Raw genomic sequence first — 8,671 nt, forward strand, 5'->3', positions numbered from 1 at the left:
TTGTCAGCCTATCTCTCTTTCTTTCAGTAGCGGAAATTTAAATGTGAGATTCTGGAAACGAGATCTAAATTTAGCGGAAGCGGGTGGGTGCGGAATAGAACCTTGCGGGAGCGGGACTAAAAAAACAGTCCTGCGCAGACCTCTACAACCAGGTTTGCTTTAATCAGGGGCATCATACTTTTCCCACTGCAGAGAAGAACTCTTCCAGATCTCTGGGTCTGATTCTGGCAGCGAGCTGCATGCAGAACACTGTTCGGGCGTCTCTCTCCTCAGGGCTCAGATTATCTATCGGTTGCCTGTTTGAAGAAACACACAGGTCATCAAGCACTGAAACGCAAATCACTCGATCTGGAAATAAAGCTTATGACCTTAAATTAATCTCTCATGGACATTCCAACAACATAAACCATTTTGTTGCCATAAATAAATATATATTCACTTAAGAAGCAAGATACTGTAAAATATTAAGAGGTGTTTTAAATATCATTAAGTTCATCATTATCATTAAGCCTAAATGTATCTCTGGACCACAAAACCAGTCATAAGGGTCAATTTTGGTTTGTTAGGATAGGACAATATTTGGCCGAGATACAACTATTTGAAAATCTGGAATCTGAGGGTGCAAAAAAAATCTAAATATTGAGAAAATCGCCTTTAAAGTTTTCCAAATGACGTCCTTAGCAATGCATATTACTAATGATAATACATTTTTGATATATTTACGGTAGGAAATTTACAAAATATCTTTATGGAACATGATCTTTACTTAATATCCTAATGATTTTTGGCATAAAAGAAAAATCGATAATTTTGACCCATACAATGTATTTTTGGCTATTGCTACAAATTTACCCGTGCGACTTATGACTAGTTTTGTGGTCCACAGTCATAAATATGCTAAATGAGATTTTGTACTTTACCAAATTGAGACTCTTTCGGAGCGAATCAAGTTAATCAATATTATATTATATTAGTTTAGATTAGACTAGATTAGATTATTTTAGATTATCCATGACTATATAAAATACATACTTTTAAAAAACATTCATGTCAGGCAAAAATGACCTTAATATTCTCTATTAAAACGACATTTTGTGCATTTCTATTGACTATTTTGAACAACATTAATAAATTTAATCAATTGCACATTTATGCAGATTTTACAGCAAGTAGAATCTTTCAGTGAACAGTTCATAAAATAACCATTTTTTTCTTTTTGTGAAGAATACTTTAATAATCTGAAGAACATTTTTCCATTATAAAAGAACCATTTGTGCACTGGAAAGGTTCCATGAATGTTACAGGTACTTTATGGAACCATCAATGCCAATCAAGAACCGTTTTAAGAGTGTTCAATACTTCAGTACTACAGCAGAGTCAGACAGTGCTGAGCGTCTCACCTGACAGGGCTTTTGTCCTTCTTAAACGGGCTTCTGCTCCGAGAGCGCCTGCGACTAGAGTCAGAACACTCCGTCAGTCTGTGTTTAGCACTTATCAGTGTATGATTACTCAAGACAGAAATACACATCAGCACACAACAGGCAGCATGAGTCACAGATGAGATCACCTGTGTTTGGTGAAATGTTGTGGGCCAGTCTTTCCTCCGGGACCACCATTTAATTTCGGCCCCATACTATGACATAAAACAAGGGTTTGTCTCAGTGTTAAACCAGTCAACTTTCAGCCATCGTGGCCATGCGAGCGCTAATACATGCTGGTGCAGTAGGCCAAGTATCAAGTGAAAATACAAACTGCCTTCACAGAAAAATTTATTTTTATTGATTGTGTAAAAAAGACAGACTTAACATGAGCTTGGATGTTATGTGGTGATATTGGCAGAAATCATGTGTGATTTCAGCTTCTTTAAAAATCATGCTAAATAGCCAAATTTAAGTGGAAAACTACACTACCCATAATTCTAAAAGAAGAGCCTTCTTAATCCATCAATCTGAGATGATACTGCTGTTACCATGGAAACAAGAACCGTGCCATAAGAGCCGAGTAATCAGTAAAACTTATATTGCATTATCAATATTTGTATACATTTGCAAATATTACATTACCCTCATATATTTTAGAAAAAGTAATATAGGAAAAAATACTTCCAGAACCATGGTCAGTGAAGAAATGGCCAATCACTGTTTACTCTATAAGGACATATTATTATATTGTATTATATTATATTATATTGAAATGTATTGTATGGAAAAAATACTTATGCAACCATGGTCACTGAAAAAGTCAGCGATCACTGCTCTGTAAGGGCATTATATTATATTATGATGAATATTTTAAGAAACCCAATAGAAAGGGAAAAAAAAAACTACAATCATGATCACTGAAGAAGTGGGCGATCACTGCTTGCTCCATACGGGCATGTTGAATCATGTGACTACAACTGGCCAATGAACTTGTGGTTAAGGTGGCCTCCGTGAACCAGAACACAGTGGGCCTGAATAGACGTCGCCTCCAGGTTTTCTATTCTCAGAATTCCTCAAAACAAGCACCAGGCATCTTCAAAAATACAGCAATGTGCCACAGTGTAAACGATTGCTAGTACTTTTGCATTCTTAGCAAAGCAGGCATTTAGCAAGACATTAACCACCCTTTAGTTACAACAAACTGTGGCATGCTTCACAAATACACATGTGGCAAAAAAAATTCAAATTGGTCCATGTTCTGTCACAAAAATAAAAAATCTGTCATCATTCACTCACCCTTACATCGTTCCAAACATGTATGACTTCAACTCATCTTTGAAGTTTAACTGTGCTTGCTCGCTGGGTAAAAAGCAATGAGGTTTGTATGGTTGAGCTTCCGTTTATCGTATTTTATGAGCTCTATGTATTGCGTTGGTCCATGTTTATATGGGAATAAAAGCCTAAATGAAATCTTTTCGTCATACAAAGTGATAAAGACTCTTTAGAAGACTTGGAATAAACTGCACAATACATACTGATTACTTTTACATTGTCTTTTTGAACTTTTCAAAACTTCAAACTTTTGTTTGAAAGGACAAAAAAGATGAAAGATTATTAAAAATCTCAATTTATGTTCCAAAAGTCTTATGGGTTTGGAACGAAGTGAGAGTGAGCAAATAATGACAGGATTATCATTTTAGGGTGAACTATTCCTTTAACTATTTCACTGTGTTGTTGATGACTGAGTGCCTATTTACAGCCCTGAATTTGGAATTCTGTCCTCTAAACTAAATGATCAGGGGTTAAACTCACAAGGGGCTTTTGCGTCCACGGTGACGTCCACCACGATCCCTGCTGCGGGATCGCGACTGCTTGCGCTCTCTGCTCCGTGAACGCTTCCGTTCCCGGCTACGGCTCCTGCGTTGCTCGCGGCTCTTCTTGCGGCCCCCGCTTCTACTCCTCTGCCGACCTGGGCTCGGACTACGACTGCTGCTGCGTCTTTTCCTTTGTGGAAAAAAACACAATTTCATTCCAACATATGAACTTAACTTACCTGAAAAGCTTAAAATCACGCAGAACGACAAAAATACAGAGGGTTTTCAGCTTACTTTTTGCTGCGTTCCTCATTATGACCATTGGCGCTGGAGGACTTGCTTTCACCCTGAACAGGATTGATAAAAGAACAACATAAGAATGGAGAGGAAACACTGGAAATAGAGAGGGAAGGGGGATAAGAGAAAAGACAGAAATACTACTATTGTTGGCTCCTTTAAGATAAATTGCTTGTGTTTTTCCTCATTTTATCACTTTGGATAAAGGCGTGTGCAAATTGAATGTAATCAAATGGTCTGTTGTAAATAATCAGATGTTAGGGGGCCTGTCTTTAACTTTCGAAAACAATCAGTTAAGTTCTAGGTCTTGACCTTGGCTAGGCCATGTGTTTTTAGGGTAGTATAGGTACCCTGCTATTTTTAGCCTAAGTCTTGCTGTAGTCATGCTATAGAGCTGCTAAAAGGCATTCCAGAGTGGAGACTGTCAGTCCGTGTGATCTTCCCCAGTTTGCGCTGTTGGACTGTGAGAGCTCGATGCCATCTCTGTCTCACAGCTTGTCCTGAAGCAGACAGGGATTCACACGGCTTAGTCATATCGCCTTTCAAAAGACACCGCATCAAAGTCAGCCAAAAAATAAAAAGATACAACTTAAAACCTCATCAAAAGATTTTCAGGTTTTTTTTCCAGCATTCGGCTCATTTTGACAACTATGACAGGCATTTGTTTTTCATTAATTTAGAAAAAGACAAATAAAAATTATATTTATATCTATTTTTACTGATAGATATTATTATTGGTAATGCATTAATTTAATAGTAAACAGTTTTATGATAAAGAGAAATCTCTAAAAAGTACATGCACAAACCAAATGCCAATGGCAACGGTTTTAGAGACCATCAAAACACTGGGTAGAGAGACAGTATTCATATTTAGAAAATTCATTTATAGGAAAATTCAGCTCATTTCAGGTTTGAACACCGAAGATGACCTTCAGTAAAGGTCAAGTACAGTCCAGGGCTTCAGGGTTTCAGTTCTTGACTCCAGGTCCAATGAGAAGGCTACGCCATACGAAATGCCATTTGCAATAAAGTTTACTTCCATTATATGAAGAATTTCTGACTTCGACATTTTTTTTTATTTTTTAAATGTAGGGTTGATTTTATCCATTTACAACGTATGTCTATAATGCATAGTATGTACACCTCCATTCAAAAGTTTGTGGTAAGCAAGATGTTTTTTTTTTTTTTTTTTAAATGAATACTTTTATTCAGAAGGAATGTATTAAATTGACCAAAAGTGACAGTTAAGACATATATAATGTTACAAAAGATTTATATTATATTAATATTTTATATTTTTCAACATTAATAATAATGATACAAAATGTTTATTGGTCCTTTATAAATCATTCTAATATGCTGATTTGCTGCTCATGTGACGCTGAAGACTGGAGTAATGATGCTGAAAAATCAGCTTTGCCATCACAGGAATAAATTGCATTTTAAAAATATATTAAAATAGAAAACAGCTCATTTAGATTATAAAGATATTTCACAAACCACAATATTACTGTTTTTACTGTATTTTTAATCAAATAAATTCAGTCTTGATGATCACAAAAGACTTATTTTCAAAACATTAAAAAAATCTTAATCTTACCAACCTCCAAATTTTGAACGGTAGTGCATATTTTTCTGCCACTGCATCAGATTCACCTTCAACAGATTTTTGGTGACATGGCTGAAACCTGAATACTGTCTCTGCTCCATGTCACATTGTGTTTCATCTATTGGCATTCGTTCACCGTTATGGAACCAAATCGATTTAAAGGTGTATGGTGGCGGTCTATTTGTATTTTGGATCAAAGTACATTAATACATTGCGCAATCACTACCTTACTTTTTTTCACAGTTCACACTGGAATCAAAGATGTATTCAGGGGAGTAGAGGTGAGATATCATTAGGCAAGTCTATAAAGAGAGATAGATGGGCATTTATTTGTAATTCAGGATATCACACTAAAAAACATAACTCTCTCTCTCATACACATTACACAAACCTATACTTCAGTCAGGCACAGACAATAAAAAAAGGGTTTTTGAATAGCCATGACAACACAAAGTTCAATTCCAAAAAAACCGGGAAATTCTGTCATCATTTATCCAAACCTGCTTTCTTCTGAACACAAAAGGAGAAACTCTGAATTTCTGAATTTTTTACCAATTAAAAAAAATGAATGGGCACTGGGGCTTAAAAAAAAAAAAAAGAATAAATAAGAAAAATCACCATACAATTATTATAAAAGTTGCTTGTAAGACAAGGTGAATGACAACATTATAAACTTAAATTTAAATAAAAATATATTTGAAAATCACACAAAAGGACAAAGGTACAAGACGGTGTACTTAACTGCATTAATGTGGAAAATAACTACAATCCCACTGCAAAATATGCATATATAGACAAATATTTAAATAATTTTAGAGCATCTTTCACAGCCTATTCTGGGAGTGGGTGGACTCTCTTTTTGGCGTGATTCTATGATTGGACGACATTTCCTTGCAGAATCATGGGTAATGTATTTTTTCACCAAGAATTTTGCTGTTAAATATGATAATTCAGAAACTAAAGTGGGCTGATATCTTCAACAACCTTGTAGGTCACAGCAGGTCTGTCTTTAATGGATTATAAGATCTTTATAAATACATTTCCCTGTGGAAAATGTTGTTGTTGTTGAAGTTTTTAGATCTGGAACTCGACTATTGTACTTGTGTGTACTATTTTTATAGTGCTTTTTTAATTCTTTATTTTTTACGCTTAAAAGCTTCCGTCCTCATATATCGCTCTTACATGGATAGATGCAAAGTTCAATAGTAGTAGTCGTAGTTATTATTGCCATGTCAGCATCTAAGGCTATCTTTATGGCAAAAACTGAGTTGGAATAATACAAGAGTTACAAACACAAAATAAAAACCAAATAAACAGAAAAACACAGCAGTTAAAATTAGACACGTTTTTTTTTTTAATTAACATGATAAAAAAAATCTAAAGCCGTTTCTGGTAAAAATCTGGTAAAAGTCCCTGAGTGCGCATACTTCATAAAAAAATTAATAAAATAAAATTTCTACTCGCATTAAACCCGGGACAGTCCAATAAAATATGTTTGAAGCAATGTTCAGATTTTCTCCTCTTGTGTTCATCATTAGAATGATATCCATAACTACTAGTCGGAAAAGCATGAGGGTGAATACATTAGGAGAGATTTTTCATTTTTAGTTGAATTTATCCTTCAAAAAAAAAGAAAAAAAGAAAGATCCGGCAACTTCCGGTCGTCCACCCACCTTTTTATAAGGCGCTTCCAGCATGGCCTCAACATCGAAGTCATCCGCCATTCTGACCTGCTGTACATGAAAACAGCAACATGCGGTTTACAAACACAGCCAGCACGATGAGCTATAGCTTACAGTTCCGATTACGTACTCAAGATTAATCGACAAAGCACACAAACAAAGAGAAAATCATCTCACAGTCGAGCTGTGCCGCTCTTTAAATCTTTAAATAACTCACTCGAGCCTGCAGCACACGCTCAACAACCGCATTACATAAGCAGCTCATTTAGACGCCTCACTCTTATCCATACATGACAGACAGCATACTGTAGTTTAAGTCATATTTACATTTACTTATGAGCCTAACTCTTAATTAAGCCAGTAGCTGCTTGTAGGCAAACATTACCTGGGTTTTATGTCGCACTCCGGTTATCGTCGCGACCTCTCCGACGCGGGCGTCAAGTTTGACCGTAAACAGCTGCGAAACAAACGGTCGGATCCGCCTATAGACGAGCAAAATATTCAACGAACAATCATTCAAACAAAAACAAATACCGATGCATGTATTAGTGGATATTTGATCAGCTCAGTTCGGTTCGTCATGAGGTTTTCCCCACAAGACAACTTCCTGCTTTCCCCAAAATGGACGCTGAGAGGGGCAGGGTTTACCAGCGCTTTTAATGTAGATAAAAGTCGAGGAGGATTTTCAGTTTCTTTTCTTCCTGTGTGGTTATTCTTGCAGAACTTGCAATGCGTTTGTTTCTTTGAATACCACCCTTGATAGACCTGCTCTGTTTATTGCACAATTTCCACAAGCATTGCAGAAACTAAGTTTAGCGATTTGTAAACACGGGCGGAGTCACCAAAGGCTGGAGTAACAATGGTTAAACCGCGATCTAGAAAAAGACTCGGGTTAAATGTAATTTACTTGAATATTACATTTACACACATGCATAATAATGTATATTTATGTTTAAATTAAATTATAATATCATTGTTATCCATCTGCCTATAAAATAGAAATTAATAATAATAACTAATTTTAGAAAGTGTTTGTATATTCTTTAACTAAAATATGTGCATTCAAACGCATAATATTAATTTGTAATAATTGTATGTCACAATTACATCACTTGCAGCTGTGCAAGCATTGTGGTGGCAGAAAAACACTGATAACAAGTGGAGGGAAACGGGTAAAATCCATGGAATAAGAGAGAAAAAATTTATTGTTGTCTTTTTATAAACTCCAAATTACCTTTTTTTTTAAATTCTTTTATTCCATGACCTTTTTCTTGTCGTAAAAATGGGCGCGGCCATTTGTAAATTCTATGGGTCTGGCTTCCGGTCTCATCTGCGTCCACTCCTTCCAGCTATTTTTAGCTGAACAAAACAGTTCGTTTTGCTGCTTGATATTGAAAGTTGGTGTGTCTTATCATATTATTTGAATGTATTATCTTAATTATGAACACACTGGTTTGTAGTGCAAACTGTTTTACCATTTACTGCACGTTGTTATTCTCCTCGTTATTTACCTATAGCGGCTAATGAACTGGAAGCCTCACCCATAGGCTTACTTCCGCGTTGAAGAAAAAGTTGGATAGGCCGCTACTTTAAAGGGGTCATATGATGCGATTTCAATTTTTCCTTTCTCTTTGGAGTGTTACAAGCTCTTGGTGCATAGAGAAGATCTGTAAAGTTGCAAAGACTAAAGTCTCAAATCCAAAGAGATATTCTTTATAAAAGTTCAGAGTCAGCCACACCTACCTAAAACGGCTCGTTCTAACACGCCCCCACATACCTACCTCACTATGTGGGAAGATTTGCATAACACCGCCCAAATGTTCACGCAAAGAAAGAAGGCATAACTTT

General features: G+C 35.9%; 1 pseudogene; it reads right to left on the bottom strand.

Moving 5' to 3' along the window:
- The window catches only part of LOC107702852 (RNA-binding protein 39-like), a 14,172-nt pseudogene extending 6,520 nt beyond the window's left edge, over nt 1-7,652 (bottom strand).
- Nucleotides 7,653-8,671: the final 1,019 nt, after the last annotated feature.

This window comes from Sinocyclocheilus anshuiensis, unplaced genomic scaffold (assembly GCF_001515605.1).
Source record: "Sinocyclocheilus anshuiensis isolate Anshui unplaced genomic scaffold, SAMN03320099.WGS_v1.1 scaffold366, whole genome shotgun sequence".
Classification (NCBI taxonomy): domain Eukaryota; kingdom Metazoa; phylum Chordata; class Actinopteri; order Cypriniformes; family Cyprinidae; genus Sinocyclocheilus; species Sinocyclocheilus anshuiensis.